This window comes from Triplophysa rosa, linkage group LG6 (genome assembly GCF_024868665.1).
Source record: "Triplophysa rosa linkage group LG6, Trosa_1v2, whole genome shotgun sequence".
Taxonomy (NCBI): Eukaryota; Metazoa; Chordata; class Actinopteri; order Cypriniformes; family Nemacheilidae; genus Triplophysa; species Triplophysa rosa.
This window is the reverse complement of record NC_079895.1, coordinates 13,002,283-13,020,550: the sequence shown is the minus strand read 5'-3', so window position 1 is coordinate 13,020,550 and position 18,268 is coordinate 13,002,283. Positions and strand designations below refer to the sequence as shown.

Here is an 18,268-nt window from a genome sequence, read left to right as displayed (position 1 = left end):
CCAAAATTTTTGCGGCAGTAATAAAGCGCATGCGTGTCTCTCTCTCTCTCTCTCTGCGCTGGTTGCTGCTTGATCGTATCACGAGTCATGTTCGGTAAAATTTATTTGGCCACTTCACATGTTCGGCCGAACACCGAACTTGCGTTTTTTGCTATATTCGGCCGAACATTTTCGGTGGCCGAACATTCGGTGCATCCCTAGTTTTTATACATCCAATTAAATTACAGAGAAAGACGAAATCCACGCCCACTATTTTTCTCATTCAAAGTTCCATTTGACTTGGAAATGCTTCAAAATACAGAAGTAAAAAGGATCGCAACTTCCGGTTCATGGGGCCTTGTGACTTTTTTAACTTCTGGTCTGTGTTTGATGATCGGTCTGTCTAGTGGCTAATAATATAACTATTATATTTCATTTAATTTACATTCATATTTTATTGTATAATTACATTTACGCATTTGGCAGACTCTTTTATCCAAAGTGACATTGCATTGTACTATACATTTGTTTAGTATGTGCAATCCCTGGTATCGAACCCATGACCTTGGCATTGCTAGTGCCATGCTCTTACCACTGAGCTACAGTAAAGCTAATAATAATTGTATTAAATAAACAATTTGTTGAATTTTATTGTATATTAATTTTATTAAATAAACAATTTGTTGAATGGCTAACTTAGTCGCATTTAAGTTTAGTCAAGTAACGGTTCTTCTACTGGTAACCCAAAGTAATACTGGCTAGACATACTTTTAACTTGCTAGCTGATGTAATTTACTTGTTATTTCTTTTGCTTATATCAGAAATAATCTGCAGGGACTCTTTTCTTTGCGGATGTATACCAGAAGTTAATTTCGGGCCACAAAAGCGCACATGCGCAATAACGTTACTATAGTTACAGTAAGCATCCTGTTTACGCAATCCTGTTTGTTAATAAAAATTTAATTCTATGTAGAATGAATGACTTAGTAGTGTTTACTATTTAGAGCAATAATGAGTAACCTTTGGCCATCACCAACAGCTGTCTAACAGATTCCGGTGGAAATGTGCTATTCAGGTTTCTTTGAAGAAAATTAAAACAAAACACCAAAAAGGCATTCAAATAAAAACAGGAAAATGTGAGCGAGTGACTTTGAAGGATTAATCATTAAACTCTTACTGGTGGGATCTTACGGCTGTAGGACAGGAAGGGGTCAGGCAGCGCCATTATCTCAGACAGCCTTAAGCCATGGGCGTCCTATTCACCTGGGGGCCATTGACAGCTGTAGAGTCTCCTTTCTGCTCATTTTAGTACCTCTAATCCAATATAAAAGTCCATTTGAAACCTTACTCTGTAAGGCCACAGATGCCACGAGTTTGAGGTTCAATTGTTTATATATTTTTGCATTCTGTGAGTCTACCATAACTTTATTTTGATGCAAGACAGACTGTGTTTAACATTGTTAAAGTAACTTTCATTATTAAAGTCACACATTAGAAAATGCAATAAAAGAGAAAATGAATTCCAGCTCAGGTGCTGTAAAGTCCAAGACGGCACATTCAGAACTTGGTCTAGATGCTCAAAAAAGAAACCGCTATGAATTGTTTACTGATATTTATATAAGTTCTATTTATATCCTTCCAAGACAGATAAATAAATACAGTTGACTTTAAAGTCTCAAAATCAAGCTGCTCGATTTCAAAAGCAGGTAGTTCAACCACAGCACAATCTTTTGCCTTGAAGACAAAAACAAGAAATTGCACTCCGCTCTGTGATTTCCAAAATCAAAGGATTTGTTTAGGCATAGATGACATAGTGACAAGAGGCATATTAAACCCAGATGGACCAGTACAGCAAGTCAAGATGTGCTCATCACTAGAATCAGAGCTCTACCTCCCACCAGGAGGAAATGGAGGAATGCAGCGAGATTATCTTTGTTCGGCTCAGGGGTTCTCCAGGGGAAACATGCTGAAGAGATATGTGATCAAATGAGAATGTGGACAGTCTAGTCAAAGAAAAAGACAATATCATTTGAGAGGTCAGTGGTTAAATTAGTGCTGCAACAACAGTCACAATCCTCCGGGGACAAACTGTCTGGGTGGTTGTCTCTCAGAGAGAACATAAAACTGAGGACATGCAGGATTCAAACCTATTGCAGTCAGGTATGAAAAAGTGGTTAGAGCATGCGGTCATATGTATTCATGATAAGAAACAGGTATGAAATGTTCATTCTTGGAAAATCAAGCACAGCCTCATTGAAGTCAAAACCCGACCTCGGTTGTGCACCAGAATACAAGAGGGTTGATTAAATCTTTACCGCATGTACTTCTAAGAGCTGTAATCTGTTTGCTAAGCCCATCGTGGCTTTTGTGTTCTATGAGTTTAAATTGTGATGGGTCGACGGCAATTAGCGAAGCTCTGTAAATAGTTGGCAACTATGCCACAGGCCTGTAAAATAAGATTAGAAGGTCTGTGCCATGTGAGGGAAGTCACTGTTTTCCGATTTTTATGACAGACAATTGGAACAATGCAGATCCAGTAAATGACATTAGCTGTACAAAAGGAAATGTGGGAAAAGCCGAGACTAGTGTCTCTGGTGTAGTCGCATGTGATTAAATCAATGCACATAGTTGCTTTCATTAAATTTTGATGTTAATTGTTTGACTGACCTTTTTACATTTTTGGTGCTTCCACCTTTGACCTTTATTATAAGGTTGTGTGTTGTTAAATATCATAACCAATATTTATATCACTGTTAATTGGGAGTTTTTTTAGTGGTGAAGAAATGTTTACACTTTTATTTATTTATTATTTTTTTATTTTTATTTTAAAGTTGACCTGTGGTTATTTAGTGGATATGTAATGGTCAAAAGAAGTTGGATTTTCAATCCCCGCATGCTCTCAGAAAAAGTAACAGAAGCTGTCACTGGGGCTGTACCCCTTAAAACGGTCCTAATATGTACCACTTATAGGTTCAGATATTTATTCATTTGGTACCGATATGTACCTTTGAGTGTACCGCCCAAATGACAGTTGTTGTACCTTTTTCTGAGAGTGCACCTGCTTGCAAAGAACACAGCGGGACAATGCAGGAATAAAAGTGACCACACAAAGTGAACAGCTGTATCTATATGTCTGCTAATGCTATCACATAGAGAAAGAAGGTTGCAAGTTATAAGTCCTCAAAGATTTTAGAATTTGTTCTTTCCTCGAGGAAAAGCTTAGTCACACTGCATGCAAACTGTTGCATGTAAGCTATTTGACAAAAATAAAAATCAGAGCACGGCTGAGATGAAACATTCACTGTTTATTCTTTTACGTGAAAAAATGTGTTTATTATATTTGCTGTAATGTGGTTAAGTGGTAGCTATTCAAACGGCCTTTCTGTCTCTTTGCTACTGTTTAAGCTCCATCATTCAAAGTTATAATGTCCAATGATCCTAGACCTGTTTTTAAAAAGTTTTGGTAAAATGTCTTCATATTCAGATGCGCAAATCCTGCCATACTTCAATAAAGGCCAGACCCAGGATAATGACTGAAGCTCCAGGCAAAAATATGTTAGACTCTGAACAAAGAGCGTGTTTATTTGGACTGGAAACAACTTGCCATTTTGACAAAGGGATTTCTTATTTACTTTCTTCTGAAAACATAACAAATAAAATCAAATTTAACATTGAAGTATGAGAGCTACCCATGCATGTTTTGAGTTAGCGTTTCATTTTATTTTGTCAGTTCGAAACCCCAAATGCATTGGTGTGCTACAGTTATAATGCTACCTCTGTTCCCAGAACAGGGGGCAATGTGTAATTGTGCAGAGGAATGTATGACCAACTGCCATCCACAAAGACCTCCTTAATAGCGACCAGATCATTTCATATTTTTAGAATACTGTCCCAACAATGAGATTTCATCTACCCTCAAGTTGCCAAGCTTGAAATGTAAAGTTCTCTGTGTTCAATAAATACACACAAAAAACAGCCATTCCAGGGTCCATATGCATAAATACTACCCAGCTGCTGAATATCTCTACCTGAAGCACAGAATAGCATTGAAAGTTGAACAGTGTCCACATATACTAAAATCATAATGTCTTTCCACTTTTGATTTTGCTTTCAAGCCAAATAGTACATGCATCAAAAAGTTTGTTGTGATGCTGTGGAAAACTCGTAACCCTGAATATCAAAATGTACCTTCTCTGTGCTCTTCTTCACCCTCAGGTACAGACCTCCTCAATTGCTCCCTAACTTAAATTTGAACACAGTTTAGAGTTTGAATGTGAATAATATCAGGCTAATTTACTTGCAAATTAAATTTAATGGCACATTACATGAAGTTGTACATACACTTCAACTAGGGCACTTTCAGAATATTTATTGATATTAAGTTACTGAGCTGCAGGCTTCTGACAAAGCCAACCATGACATCACTGCTGGCTGCTATTTTAAGACATAGCTCAACAGTTTGAAGCAAGTTTGCTATCAAAATGGGTATTTTCTGTAAATCCAGATCTTAGACAATTAAAGACTTGAATTCAATATCAATACCCATAAAGCTTAATGTAATAGTTTGCGTGCTTGTGGTTGTCAAACATATCATCCAATTAGAATTTAGAGCCGCAACTATTCATTTAATAAATTGATTTTTGTGGTTGTGCAATGACTTTACAATGTGTGTATTCATTCGGGTTTTAGAACTATTTATGTCGATCAGCTAGTAGCAAATTACAAATGACAGGTTCATTTACCACTCCACTTCCAACTTACTCTTCTGTGTATGTGTGCATATGTCATCAATACAATTACTCTTATTATTTTTATTTTATTTTTGTTGTAAACAGATTTCAAACTATAAAGATGGAATAATTATGGTATCAGATCTCCAAAATAACAACCGGTCATTGTTTGCAACTGGTACAGGTTGCAAATGAGCGTGTGCATCAGGTGACCGCAAGGGCATTTTCTCATGTCAACCAAGGGCGCACAAACACCTCTTCCCTTGTTAATCATTCCTTTTTGGCCAGGATCCCACCGTGACTGGGGCAGGGGGGAGGATAACAGCACCCCTGCAGGCCAGCGGACCAGCCTTCAAGACAGGACTTTCCACCCCAAGCGGTGCAGAAAGGATGAAGAAGCACATTGTATGATTTTTACAATGGCCACTTTGTCACCACAATCCCCACTAATTTCATTTGCCTGCGAGGTAGAACAGAAATTCCCCAAGAATTCCTGTGATGAAGAGATGCCCCCAGTCTTGTGGAAAATATGTGTGTGTGTGTGTGGGTCCGTGTATACGTGCGTGTCTCTTCCTGTGTACTGCTGAACAACATGCCTGTCGAATCGACCTCTGGTCTATCGGTCTACTCTGGTAAACACTCCTAAAATGGACCCCAGATGCACTATTAGCATTAAATGCCTAAACTTTTGTTACAGTAATGAACAATATACATATTTATATACATCGTGCTCATAAAAGTCTGCAATGTTGCAAGAGGTCAAAAAGTGAACTGGCATGAACTGATACAAACATGGCGGATGTTGCCTCACAATTTTTTTGTACAGAAAAGTATAAAAACGTTTCATCTGTATTTTTAATCTTTGGCATCTGACATGAGTGTGCTAGTCTTTGAAGCTCTGCCACAACTTTAAATCTATGATTATGTTCCCAATAGATCTAACTCTAAATAAGTTATTATTCATAACTATTATCCAATGTACAATATATTGTAGTTGAATAACGTCTTGGTTACGACTGTAACCTCCGTTCCCTGATGGAGGGGAGACGTTGTGTTGAGAGACAGACTGGGGTTTGATCTTGACAACCTATGGTCTCCGAGAGGAATTTTTAAAATGCCAATGGGCTTGGCGAATGGCACACGCACGCCAGTCCCCGCCCCGTGCATACGGGTGTAAAAGGGAGATGGCGGCGGCCATTCACTCATCTTTTGGGTTGAGGAACCTGAGAGGCATCTCCCGGTTGATGCAGCAGGTCGGTGAAGCGTTGTGGCATGAAGACACAGCGTCTCGTTCCCTCCATCAGGGAACGAAGTTTACAGTCGTAAACTGAGACATTCCCCTTCAGTCGGTCTCTCGACGTTGTGTTGAAAGACAGACTGGGGACCAACGCCACGGTGCTGAACCGTATCACGACCTCCAGCAGAGTGACACTGACTGGTCTAGCGAATCACAAGTGAGCGCTACTGCGAGACGTAATCTTCCAGTGGGATCAGTACTTAGTAGCATACCCCGAGAGGCTCGTACTGACGGTCATCACGGACGGTGGCATTCGTCTCTATTAGCGAGACGCCGCCCGGTGCCGTAAGGAACACTGGGGGAACACTGCTCTCCTCGTTGAAGAGTGTGTTACGGAGGCCACATCCTACCACAAGGGGAGGTAACATGTGGAGACACCAACATGGTCTCACCAGTGGGGAGAACAACGTGTGAAAAAATTGCCCCAGCCTGAATAGGGGGGCAGAACCCAGCTGGAGTATCCATTGGACGGGAGATCACAGGTTCACTGACAGGGGAACCAAGAGTGAGGAATTCATCATACGGGACGACCCTGCAGGGGAGTCCCTATGTATGGGGCAACAGTCCGAGTATAGGGGTCCACCTGAGGGGTGACTCTATCAATACTGAACTTGGATACAACAGACCGCTCCACCCAGTCTGTTACCATAATTGCCAATGCTTAGTGATGAATGGAATGCCTGTACTTCACCCTAAGGGGGGGAAGTAGGGAGGCTGAAATAGCACGCTAGACTCGCCTGGAGAGTGGAGAAGGCGCTTTCGCAGGCGTATGCCCAACCCAGTTGCCAACCTTACACGCCGACAGCGTGTAAGACACAAGCTGACACTGGTTCTACACAGAGGTTGTAAAACCTTGCGAAGGTACTGGGCGTAGCCCAACCCGCAGCACTACATATGTATGCCAGAGAGGAGCCCTGAGCCAGTGCCCACGAGGAGGCCATACCCTGAGTAGAGTGGGCTCTCACTGCAAGTGGGCACGGGCGATCTTGGGACCGGTATGCCAAGGTAATGGCATCCACGATCCAGTGAGCCAATCTCTGTTTGGAGACAGCCCTCCCCTGGTTCACCAGCTGGTCCCGAAAGGGAGTGGTGGGAACCTTGGGCACGTAACCTGGCCGGGGTCTCAGGATAACGTGAGAACTACTGACATACGGACAGAGTGTAGTTCCATACCGAGATAAGAGGAGCTCTGCGCTGGGGAGAGCTTGCTCTTTTCTCGGTTGACCCGTAGGCCCAGACGGTCTAGGTGCCTGTGCACAAGGTCCCTGTGCGTACACAACTCATCTCGCGAGTATGCCAAGATCAGCCAGTCGTCGAGATAGTTGAGTATCCGCACGCCTTGCTCCCTGAGGGGCGCTAAGGCAGCCTCTGTGAGTTTGGTAAAAACCCGAGGAGACAGGGCCAGACCGAAGGGCAGGACCTTGTACTGATACGCTCTTCCCTCAAACGCGAACCGCAAGAACGGTCGGTGCCGAGGGAGGATGGAGACGTGAAAGTACGCATCCCTCAGGTCGATTGCCACGAACCAATCTTGGTGACGAACTGAGCCCAAGATGCGCTTCTGCGTCAGCATCCTGAACGGTAGCTTTGGTAGGTGCTTGTTCAGGAGGTGCAGATCCAGAATGGGGCGCAGCCTCCCACCTTTTTTGGGATCTATGAAGTACGGGCTGTAAAACCCGGAAGACATCTCGGTTAGAGGGACGGGTTCGATCGCACCTTTCGCCAGAAGGGCGGCAACCTCAGCCCGAAGCACGGAAGCATTCTCCCCTCGAACCGAGGTGTGTAGAATGCCCCAAAACTTGGGCGGGCGCCTGGCAAACTGGATCGCATACCCGAGACGGATCGTCCTCTCTAGCCAGCGTGACGGGCTGGTGCACTCTTTCCAAGCGCCCAAGAACCGTGACAGCGGAACCAGAGGGACGATCTGCTTCACCGTGCCATGGGAGGCTGCTTCGGTGACTGACAGAGCGGTCACCTCGTATGGGGCGGAACCCCGGGGAGGTCGATGGCTCTGTTGACTTGCTTGTTGTCGCTGACCGACACAATGTCCGGTGGAGACTCAGCATGCTTGACCCCCAAGCATGTGACGCAGGTGTCATGCCCGTCTGAGTCAGGGATGAGTCTGTCACACCCAAGGACACAGCTGCGAGACATGCTCGCAAATGTGAGAAATTTGCTCTTTTAGGTCTGTAGCTCGCTGCCGAGATGCCCAGGGGAAATCTGCTGCTCTGTGTCATAAATCCAGCAGTAGAAATCGTGAAGAGTCTCGAAGAGATAATGCTTGACATAAGCCACGCAGGTTCCGAAGAACAAAGGATGAGTGAATGGCCGTCGCCATCTCCCTTTTATACCCGTATGCACGGGGCGGGGACTGGCACGAGTGTGCCATTCGCCAAGCCCATTGGCATTTTAAAATTCCTCTCGGAGATGATAGGTTCTCAAGATCAAACCCCAGTCTGTCTCTCAGCACAACGTCGAGAGACCGACTGAAGGGGAACTAAAAGTATGGATTTATGTTGTTGGAATTTTTAAAAATCTTAAAAAATCTTGTGAAATCCTTTTAAAACAACATTTAAGCCAGTTCCACTAAATTGCTCCTTGAGGGCTAATGGAGTCATATTTCTCCTCATTTAGTATTTGTTAAACTTATTCTGCATTCATAAAATCATACCATTTGACTTTATAGTTTGTTTCTGATCTTTCTTCTTCAATGTGTTTTACAGCGCTTGAGTTAACTAAGAAATATCTGTACTTTATTAAAACGCTGACAGACTGCTTCACATGTGATTGAATCAAACCCATTTGAAAACGGCTAAATAAATTTTAAACACAGTCTTGGCTCCCTCAATGGTATCTGGGGGTTTCAAGACATTAAACAAACTCAGGAAGAGGTTCACAACATGAAAAGTCTAAACTTCAGTGCTCAGCCTGCATTTTGAACTGGTATTCTTGTTTGTAAATACTGTGACATATTCAGCATGCAGGACTAAAATCAAAGACTTTCAAATATTTGACGCTACTTAAATACCCACAGGCTTAATTTGAAAATTGATCTTTTTGAGTCACGCTCAAATCACCACTGAAATGAAGACACACAACTACACTTTGTTTTCAGAAAGGATAGCAGTATTCGAATTTTTAGCATTTATCTCACATATAAAGGAGCTACATGTATACAGAGGGAGAAATTACTATGCAAAAAAAGGGAAGGAAAACATCACCTACATTCTTAAACCGAGTTCCGTTTTCTTTTTTGTTACCATAGAAACAGAGAAATATTGACCACACGTCTTTACATTTGTGACTCTTGTTTGGATATTTAAAATACTGCAACATTGACTGACACATTTAAAAAGCAATGGTGATATATTTTACAAATTTTATGAACTCTAAATCCTTTATGTTAATCTAAATCCTTAAATGTTAAAACCTTGTGACAGTGTCTTGAAGACAGTACCTTATAAGGCAGCATCTATTCCAAATAAAACTCCATAACTTAATAATGTTTTACATACTATTGTCAGCAACTCTATTAACAGGCATTCAAGTGGACCACACAAATAGTGCTCCTCATAATAACTTCTCACTCATCACTCACACTTCATAAATCTATATTAAACATTAAATATCTTCATAAATCTATATTAAACATTAAATATCATTTTTAACAAGTGAAAGTGTAAAAAACACTCGCAACTATTGCACTGCTAATTTAATGAATGTGCATTTGTCTGCATTACCAGTTCTCATAAGAGAGTAAGCAGAGGTGTAGCATTGGCTTTGATTTGCAACTACCCTTGTGAAAGTGGGTTCTCAGCTCTTTCTAGCAAGAAGAATAAATAGATACTGTATAGGTGAAGTGTAGAAAATGACCTAACCTCTCTCCAATACAACATTACATAGTTATACAAGTCACTTCTCGCTTCTCATTGGTGAGACCTTTATTCAATTTTTTTTAATATGTTGTAAAATAATGTCTTTGATATGAAGTTAAAGGTTAATTTCTTACATTAAAACATGTTACCTTTTAAGTTTTGGGCCGCTTAATTAAGCCTAATATTTCACAATTTATACTAATAGCAAACACGCCAGAACTATGAAATAACACAATTATTTTCCCAAAATTATTCCAAAATTAATTAAAACAAAAAATTCCTATTCTAGGCTTTTATTGCCTGCTTTTGACCATTTAGTCCAGGTCATACATTTCAAAACTTTTATTTTTTAAATAAAAGTAAATTAAAAATGAACATGGTGACAATTATATTTTTTCTATAACTAATTTTAAACATTTAGACATGTCTTCAGATCTAGAGGTTTTTAAGGTCATGAAAGTTAAGGGCCCCTACATTTTTGAAAGGTATTGTAAAACATTGTACAATTTATGCTATATTAAAAAAAGTATACTTTGTACATGTGAGTCCAGACAAAGGGGAAGATGTTTATTGTTTGGAGTGATATACCATAGTAAAAAGAAATGCTGATTTACATGAACATGTGCCTGTTTCCCTGTGCTTCATTGAAAGTCTATGACCATTAATATCAATGGAGCAAAGATCAGTGATGAGTGGTGTCTTGCATCGACTAAATTTATTTGCTAATAATTTAAACAATGATATATATATATATATATAGTGACAGTGTTTGAAATTTAAAGTCTCAACAAACATGGAGCTAAACAATTACAGTATACAGTACATTTACTTTTGTAAATATTGTAAGATTACATTTCTGGCTCAAATTAAATGTGATAGCTCTCCCAAAAAATAAAGATTCTGTCATTATTTACTCACTCTTATGAACAACGGCAGTACCAATTCACTTCTATTGTATGGACACAAATCCAGTGCAAGTGAATGGGTACTGCCGTTGTTTTGTTACCAAAATTCTTTAAAATATCTTTTGTGTTCTGTGGAAGAAAGAAGGTCATACACGTTTGAAATGATAAGAGGGTGAGTAAATGATGACAGAATCTTCATTTTTGGGAGAGCGATCACTTTAAGTCAGTTTTGTAGTTTCCAAAAACATTTTTGGGAGGAATAATGTAGACACCACAAACAAGTTGATAAGTGATATCTTATGGTTGTGCACCAGCCGTCACTGCATGGTAGACAGCTCACTACGGTTTGGACCGGAGCCTGTTTCACAGTCTGCAGCGTGTGCAAAAGACCAACCTCTCTCTCTTACTAAAGGAACATATTGACTGTAGCACATCAGCCATTTCACATTAGTTCAGCTAAAGCTACTGACGGCGTCAGCATTTGTCAGGGGTTTTAAAAGTGGGTTACACAAAACTGATGCTTCTTTAATGAATCTCAATAATGGAGGTCATCAGACGTTATTTAATTTCGCCAGTCGTTCCACCTCATCATTGAACTCCTTGCTGCCATACCTCAACCACAAACAGTGAGAAATGTATTTTTCTTCTGGAAGATGACGGTTATAATTGAAGGTCTATCCCTCTTCCCAGGTTTCCATGAGCTGAAGGTGGAATTGCTTACAGTTGTGGTCAGTCTTGTTACCTCACACCACATGGCTGAGAGGAGCATCGTGAGGATGAAACAGACGAGGGGTGCGGTTACAGCGTAACCAGTTTGCGCCGCTGCCAGGGGCCGAACCCACAGGCTGAGTGAGTGCAAATATATGGTGAATGACAGAGAAAACAAACTGAGAGTAAGAGGGTGACGCAGTATTTAGTCAGAGGCAGCCTAATGAGTTGTGGCGGTCAAGTGTAAACATAGCATTTACACTTTAGTTGAAATAAAAGTGAGTATACCATCCAAGACGTTTAAATGAGCTTGTTTTGGAAGCGCAACAGAAAAGTTTTGGTTTGAAAATAGTTGCACTGAAAAAAGTTGCACGTGATGTTTCAGACACTAAAAAGGATTGCGATCTTTCACAAGCATTCAGAAATGACCAGAAAAAATATTGTGACATGCAGGTTGCATGCAGCAGCTTTTTTGGGTCTCTCTTTTTGTCGTTACCTGACTTTTATACTTCCTTTGGTGAATCTTACGTGTAAATATATGGTGTCATCGTTTCCCCCATTTAAATGTAAGTTTAAGAGTTTAAAGATTTGCTTGTTTAGATATGCTATTTTAAAAATATGTCAGATAAAAAAAATCTAAATTATTTTAAACATATAAAAAGTGTTAAAATTAAGAAAACTTTATTTTGATTCAAATGAACAGTGATCCAATATAGTGACTATACCAGTTCTAAAGAAGACAGTAGCACACTTTATCGTTGTCCTGAGGTCGGGTGTAAGCCAAATATGCAAGTAAAATTTATAATGAGAGATTTTACATTTCTACAGTATATGGTTTTTCTTTGCCCACATGCAGAAATAAGGTGTGTAACCATCGAAGGAATTGCCAGCATTTTGACTAAAAAACTAGTTAGATTCATGCATTAAAGGGATAGTTCACCCAAAAATGAAAGTTCAGTCATCATTTACTCACCTCTTGTCATCTCTAACCTGTATGACTTTTTTCTTCTGCAGAAAACAAAAAAAAGATATTTCGAATGAAGAATGTTGGTAACCAAACGGCGGTACCCATTGACTTGCATTGCTTTTGTGTCAATACAATAGAAGTCAAGAGTACCGCCGTGTTTGGTTACCAACATTCTTCAACATATCTTCTTTTGTGTTCTGTGGAAGAAAGAAAGTCATACACGTTTAAAATGACAAGGAGAGTAAATGATTACAAAAAATTCATTCATCCCTTTAAACGCTTTTCAATTTCCAAGTGCCTCACATGCTTTTCTTTTTTCATCAGTTTCCTTGCCAATACTCTGAAAAAGTGGAAGGTCAAGTATGTATAACATCTCATTCGCTCATCGACGGCTCTGAGGTGATCTTATATGATGGCAGCTTGTTTTGGTTAGTACCTGTGTACATCTGGGACCTCCGCCAGAGCCTCGTGTTCCAACATTTTCCTCCTTAGCCAGCAGCTCATAAAGCTGTCAGTGCATTTGTAGTCTTGGTCACCTTTGCTACAGTTCAAGTCAGCAAATTTCCTTCACCTTCCCTCGCTTGCTCTCTCTCATCACCCTTGTACACACATGACTTCAGACACAGCTCACATTGGGCTCTTTGCCATGCTGCTGTAAAGGAAAAAGCTGGTGTTAATGCTTGTAAATTACTTATAAATATGTGTATACTCAATGTAATCATGTTTTAAGAGGTAAGTTTAAGCCAGCAGCTGAATGTCTCGTGTAAGGATGTGAACATAAGCTTCCCTAAACAATAAAACTATCATTTTTTGTTGAAGTGACTCAGTGATTTTGGATCTGTACTGTCCAGATTGTCGTTTCAAACGGGAGTAATACAACTTTTGCTTTAGAAAACGTTTTAAATGCTTCCTTCAGTATGACTCAATGCAGATAACTGGCTCGTGCAGCCTGTGTTTTGTATTCTGATCGTTGCAAAATGATTTCCCAGGGGTCGACCTCTTCACTGGATGAAAAGGCAGTGTGAAGTAAATAACAACACACGGGCTTTCCATAAACAATAGCTGAGGATAAACAGAATCAGTGTCCCATCCACTTCACAAAGATTCAAAGGTATATAAATCTAGTACAAAGCTCACACAGACTATTTAGATTATCATCCCTTGACAGTTCAATTTCTGATACTAGTTTATTAATATGATCATTGATTTGCCATTAAAAAGAAGCCAGATACAGATGTCAATAGTGCTTTATGTATAATGATTGTCAACAAATTATATTCCTTGTGTGCAAATTAAGATCTTACCAGCGGGTTGAATCAAACACCGAGTATCTGGAGTGAGCTTGGACCTTCTTTAAACTAGATACAACCTACAAAATTCTTAGAGCTGTTTGTTTCACAATGCTGTAAACTTTTCCGTGCAACTCACAAAGAAATGAAGACAGACAGAAAAAATAGCTCTTTTCCAGGGAAACGCACCATGAAGCGAGCAAGGGTTTTAGAGTCTGTGTAAAGGATGGAGAAACAGCCCCTGTCACAGTTCCAGATTCTGATAGCACACAAGCATCTCTATTCAGAGAACATTTCAGTGGAGTCATCTGTTTTACTGAAGATTGACTTTCTGTGTGTGTGTGTCAGATGAAAAAGGGCATTTCAGTGTGATCAGAGCTGTAATGGGCTACCAAAACACATGTGTCTTTGTGTTAGCTGCCCAAATCACTTGATGGGACTGGAGGCTATTTTTTTTGAGTGCACCAAAAATGTCACATACATTTTTACATGCTTTTGACATTCGGAAACATCAGAAAAAGTGCCTTTCAAATGGTTATCATTTTAAGTGGAATGAAGCACGTTTGATGTACAATACTGTCGTGTATTCGTGTGTGTATTTCTTCAAGTGGTTAGTTTATTTTCAGTTGTTTATTGCATGTAAAAATAGGCCTGTGTGTCCAGATTGTAAATACGTTTTAAACTATTTCAAAAGTCAGTACACAATTATATACCTACAGTATGTAGATTACTGTACATTATTTTAATATTTTTATTTTTTAAATTAAACTATTAATACTATTAAATTACTGTATGTGATTCATATAGAGCATTTAATAGTTTTCTATTTATACGTTTATTTTATTTATTTTAATTACAAATATTTATAAATACACATATCACAAAAACTTTTCAGTCAATTCTTATTTACTGGACAACCCTGGACAACAAAACCAGTCTTATGGGTCAATTTTTCGAAATTGAGATGTTTACATAATCTGAAAGCTGAATAAATAAACTTTCTATAGATATATGAGTTGTTAGAATAGGACAATGTCTGGCTGAGATACAACCGTTTAAAACTCTGGAATCTGAGAGCGCAAAAAAAATCAAAATATTGAGAAAATTGCCTTTGAAGTTGTTCATCAGGGGCACTGTGGCAGACCATCCACTCACAAAAATAAAGTTTTTATATATTTAAGGTAGGAAATTTACAAAATATCTTCATGGAACATGATCTTTACTTAATATCCTAATGATTTTTGGCATAAAAGAAAAATCGATAATTTTGACCCACACAATGTATTTTTGTCTTTTACTAAAAATGTTCCCGTGCTACTTAAGACTGGTTTTGTGATCCAGGGTCACATATATGAAATATATCGATACAGAAGTTCAGATCTAGCACTTAATAAAGTGGCATAAGCAGGATCCAAAACATTTTTTTGCCACACCTGCCAGTGGTGGGCAAACTGAGACTAGCTCTAAGTATTTTACTGACCAAACTCTATAACAATATGTTGTGTGTTCTTCTCAAAAGGTCAAGCAGTGCAGTTCATTGTGTCTCTCTGCATAATCTATTAGACAATGTCTCCTGAAATGTCACCTTTCAAATAACAATAAGACCCTTTTTCTCTCATATATATATTTCATCAGCACTATTTTACCGCACGGGGTTCTGCATTGTAATCATTCAAGTTTTTTTCCTTACAAAATCTTAAAGTACTTTAGCACACATGCAATCTCAGGTAGACAACATCTTACTGTTTCTGTAACTCACAGGCATCCACCTGATGTCCTTTTAGGCCACTAACCTCTTCATCAAAGATCACTGAGGCCATGCCACAACCCCAACATTTTGAAAACGGGATGGGCTTAATTGTTAAAGCGGGCCATCAGAATCAAACTCACTAATCAACCCTGAAACAGTATCTTCATGACTTCATGACCGCATGGCAGAAGAGCTGGATGAGGGCTGAAGCTTGGATGGAGAGGTGACGTGATGGAGAGATGAAGTGAAAGAAGGTGTGACTGAAGTGGAGAACAGGAACACAGTAACGTATTTAGTATAGCAGTGAGGAGTTCAAATATATTGTTAACACCTCAATGAAGTCACAGCTCCTGGAATCATGGCTCCAGGCAGTGTTTTTGGTATATGAGTTAGAAAGTGTACAGTTGATGGTCAGGCCCGTTAGGAAGGAAATAATTTATTGTAAAATGGTAAAATAACAGTCATCACACTTCAAATCCAGTGAATATTTCTTAAGGTACATTTATTTAGCATTATTACACGGTTCGTTGGAATGCTTGATTCTGATTGGCCAGTCGTGACATTTGCAGGTTCGTTATTCCCAGATAACAATAAATCATTTTGACAGGTTTTTCTGGCAAATTAAATATAAATATATCTTTGAATAACATATATGAAATTACATTTACAAATGATTAAACCAAATTGCGGGTTTGTGACATTTGAACATAGTTTCTTAGCCTAAAACCGAAAGCAAACGGCTTTTCCTTGCGGAAGGTCTGCATTCAGTCAAAATGAGCTAAAAAATATTTCAAATTCACATTTCATGTCCAGTTTTTTTCTCGTTGGCAAGTAGCCGTGTATAAGCGGGATAATGTACATGCAGCCGGCTGTTATCGCTAAATAAGCCCCTTCAGTGTGATACAAGACCCTCCACTTCGCGTCCGGTCCTGATCACACTGTCGGGGCTTATTTCTGCCTGTACATTATCCCTTACTTACTGTATAGATGAATCTAAGTTAGGGTTGTCACGATACCATAAACATATACGGTACTATGCCGTTTCTATGCCAGTTTCTATTAATTAGTAATTAGATAACATCTACTGTAGCAGATAATATAGTATACTTTAATATTTACTATACTAAGACACAAAAATAGTGTATTTTAGTAAAGTTTACTAGTAAATACAAAAGTCTACTAGAACATTAGCATATTTTCATATTGCATAACCTCAGATATGAAGACAAAGACAGACCTGGCCAACAAAAGAAGACAAAATTACTTCATACTGCACACAAAATGACAACCATGCCGAAATTATAATCAGGCAAACATTTTTAATTCACACGACCACAAAGTCTTTAACTGGATTCAACAAAAGGTACATTACATCAAGTCCTGACATGACAAAAGAACAACCAGTGGAACAAAACCACGGCTGGGAAACTACCAGGGTACACAATGACTACATTCTATATTTTAATGAGTTTCTTATCACTGTAATTTTAAATTTTTACTTTTTATATTATTGTATACTTTTTACATGTTGCAATTGGTTTATGAATTTATTCTGTGTTAAATGTATTCTGGTTAGGCATTGAATGTAACCATTAACCATAGTATTTCCTCTTTTGGGAAACCACACCTGGGGAAAAATAACCTGATGTCGTCAGTTTCTGTGTGGTCAACACTGGTGCAACATCCTTTTGACAACATATTTTTTTAAACAGGTTACCCAAACGCTCCCTCTGTGGAACAAACAGAAGGGGCAGTCCTACCCTAAAAGTACACAATTGGTTGAACCAAAGTTGCAGTGTCAGGCTGGGATGCTAAATTAAATAATGTGCTCATCATCTATTTAAAACAAAAATGGTGCGCTATATAAAATAAATGTATATACAGTATATATACAGTATCTCACAGAAGTGAGTACACCCCTCACATTTTTGTAAATATTTTATGAAATTACACTTGAACATGTAACGTAGTGACTGTACAGCTTGTATATAACAGTGTAAATTTGCTGTTCCCTCAAAATAACTCAACACACAGCCGTTAATGTCTAAACCGCTGGCAACAAAAGTGAGTATATACACCCCTAAGTGAAAATGTCCAAATTGAGCCCAATTAGCCATTTTCCCTCCCCGGTGTCATGTGATTCGTTAGTGTTACAAGGTCTCAGGTGTCAATGGGGAGCAGGCGTGTTCAATTTGGTGTTATCGCTCTTATACAAGCTGTACACTCACTACTTTACATTGTAGCAAAGTGTCATTTCTTCAGTGTTGTCACATGAAAAGATAAAATATAATACTTACTAAAATGTGAGGGGTGTACTCACTTCTGTGAGATACTGTATATACATACATAATACATTTATTTTATATAGCGCCATTAAAAGTTGCTTTCTCAAAGCACTTCACAGCAGACATCACATCAGGTAAAACAACACAATGACAACACTTTGTAAAACAACACAGCAAAAACAAATAATCCATTCAAGTAAAAGCAATCCTAAAATAAAACATTTTAAAAAGAGATTTAAAATTCGCTAGTGAATTTGCCTCCCTGAGAGTTCCAGGCCTTAGGAGCATATGAGGAGAATGCTCTGTCACCCATGGAGCAAAGCCGTGTCTTGAGAACAACTAAAAGCCCACACTGAGAAGAACGCAGATTTCGACATGGTGTGTAAGGCAATAACAGATTAAACAGGTACTGAGGAGCCAGGTCATGCAAAGCCTTAAATGTTAACATAAGGATTTTAAAACCAATACGGTAGACAGGGAGCC

General features: G+C 39.1%; 1 long non-coding RNA gene across 1 annotated transcript in view; it reads right to left on the bottom strand.

Moving 5' to 3' along the window:
• Positions 1-13,879, bottom strand: part of LOC130556155 (uncharacterized) — a 39,278-nt gene extending 25,399 nt beyond the window's left edge. Inside the window, exons 1-2 of the long non-coding RNA XR_008963187.1 lie at positions 13,766-13,879; positions 12,898-13,113 (exon numbers count right to left, since the gene is read on the bottom strand). This is a non-coding gene — a long non-coding RNA (uncharacterized LOC130556155). The remainder of the gene's footprint in view (positions 1-12,897; positions 13,114-13,765) is intronic.
• Positions 13,880-18,268: the final 4,389 nt, after the last annotated feature.